Source organism: Manihot esculenta, chromosome 1 (genome assembly GCF_001659605.2).
Source record: "Manihot esculenta cultivar AM560-2 chromosome 1, M.esculenta_v8, whole genome shotgun sequence".
Classification (NCBI taxonomy): Eukaryota; Viridiplantae; Streptophyta; class Magnoliopsida; order Malpighiales; family Euphorbiaceae; genus Manihot; species Manihot esculenta.
Window position 1 is genome coordinate 2,242,186 of NC_035161.2, and position 2,316 is coordinate 2,244,501.

At 34.5% G+C, this 2,316-nt stretch overlaps 1 pseudogene; it reads left to right on the top strand.

Annotated features, from left to right (window-relative positions):
* Positions 1-764: 764 nt before the first annotated feature.
* Positions 765-1,803, top strand: LOC122722047 (annotated as a pseudogene).
* The last annotated feature ends 513 nt before the right edge of the window (positions 1,804-2,316 follow it).

Below are 2,316 nucleotides of genomic sequence, written 5' to 3' on the forward strand. Positions count from 1 at the left end.
AAAAGGAGAAGAGAAAAATTTTTAAATTTTAATTTTATTTCAATATAATTTTTTATTAATTTTTAGTATTATTATTGTTAGATGAGTTTTTATATTTTCAAAAATTTTATTAGAATGTGATTATTTTTTTTAAAAAATTATTAAAATATATTATTTTTTTATTAAATTTATTAATATCATTATTTTAAATATTTAAAATATTTTATTTATTTTCTGAAGTAATTCTTCATCCCCTTCTAAACAATTAAAGGAGGAGGAGAGGAGGAGAAAGAGTAATTTAATTTTTTATTATATTTTAATAATTAAAAATAAAAAAATTATTTTATTGATAAAAAAATGTAAAAATATTTTAATAGATTTTGAAAATAAAACCTGACTTATTAATAGTAAAAACAATGCTCAAGAAATTTTTCTATTATTTATAGGTAATATTTCATTTTCATATAATATGAATTTATTTAAATAAATATTTATAATTATTTAATATTATATATTATAATATAAAATATATTTTAATTTTATATAAAATTTAAATTAAAGATTATATAATTATTAATAATATAAATTTTAAAAACTATTGCAATTTTCATTAATTTTTTTTTAAATTTAATTTAATTTTCGTGAAAAATCAGAAAAGTTTGGATTTAACTTTAAATCTTAAAGGTGTGATATGAATATGGAATTATTGTAAATGTATGGTTTTTTTTCTTCTGTACACTTTTCTAAAAACAAAGGAGTTAAATCTAAAATCTAAAAAACCTCAGGTCCAATTCCAAGGTTCCACCTTTCACAGCTGAAAACCTTCGGTCCCCAGTCAGGCTCCGAACCTCACCATTCATCGGCTCTCGCATTCAGAGGCATCCCAAATCTGAACGCCCCAGGATTTTCCGTTCATGACGCCTGAAAATCTCCTCCACTATCCATTCCCCTCCCAGAAATGCACCCTCGGTTGCCCCATCCTTGACCGCTGTCTTAATGGCGGCATCCCTTGCAATTCAATCACCGAAATTTTTGCCGAAAGCGGCTCGGCAAGACACAGCTCTGCCTACAACTTTCCTCTGCGCTCAACTCCCAGTCTCCCTAGGCGGCCTTTCTGCTTCCGCTCTCTACTTCCAACACCGAATTCTCTTTTCCCTTTCGCCGCCTCCACCAGCTCTCCCATTGTTTCCAATTTATACTCTCAAGCTGTTATTGATGAGGCAAATTGTAGTAGTAACTATAATAATTATAATCCGTGTGACAATATATATGTACAAAGCGTACACTCTGCAGATCAACTGCTCGATATAATGCCCAAGATAGAATCATTTCTGGTAAATTCTAAAACCCATTTCCCTGTTAGGGCTGATTGTGATTGATTTCAGTTGCAGCGCTTTTTAGGTCTGAATTCGATAATACAAGCAGCGATCTAAGGAGGAGGTCCTTGCTCTTTTTCAAATATCTGGGAAATTGAAGGAGCTGGCGAAGAGATTTAATTTGGCAGTGGTGGTGACTAACCAGGTGGTGGATTTTGTGGGATCGGGGGAGGGCGTAAACGGGGTGAGGATTGGAAATTTGGCTAGCTTGTATTCTTCTGGGAGGAGGGTTTGTCCGGCATTGGGGTTGGCCTGGGCCAGTTGTGTGAATTCAAGGCTTTTCTTGGCGAGGGACGAGAATGGAATGGTGGATGGGGATGAAGGTAGTTCTCCGTGTGGGCAAACAAAGAGGCGGCTTCACGTTGTCTTTGCGCCTCACTTGCCCTATTCTTCGTGTGAATTAGTCATCAAGAGGAAGGGGTTTTGGTGTTGACAGATAATAGCCAGTTTTTTGTGCAGGATTATACCTTTTCAAGGTAATAGCTTTTTGTGATCCTTTTCTTGGTTGATTCCCTTATCTTCTTATTTATTATTTCATCATAATGGGCTGATGTGGCTTCATGGTAAATTTGGAGAATATATTATTTAATTTAAGAGTTAATTAGTAACCATTGCAAGTGCTTGGAAAGCCTTCAGAGGTACTAGTGCTAAAGTGTTTTGGTGGAAATTGATCTGGGGTTAGAGTGATACCAAGCACAAGGCACAGCTTTATTGGCTAGCTGGCTATTCAGTGAAAACTAGATTGGCTAGATGGAGATTAGTGAGTGATGCTTGGTGTTGCATCTGCAATGCTCATGAAGAGACTGTGGAGCACTTATTCTTTGTCTCCTCTTTATCCAGTGTGGTTTGGAATGCCATATTGCAGAGATGTGATATTAGTAGGCACATTTTCAGCTGGAGAAAGGGAAGTGAGCTGGTTTTCTAAGAAGGGTAACAGTAAAGTCGATGCTTGCCACAGTAA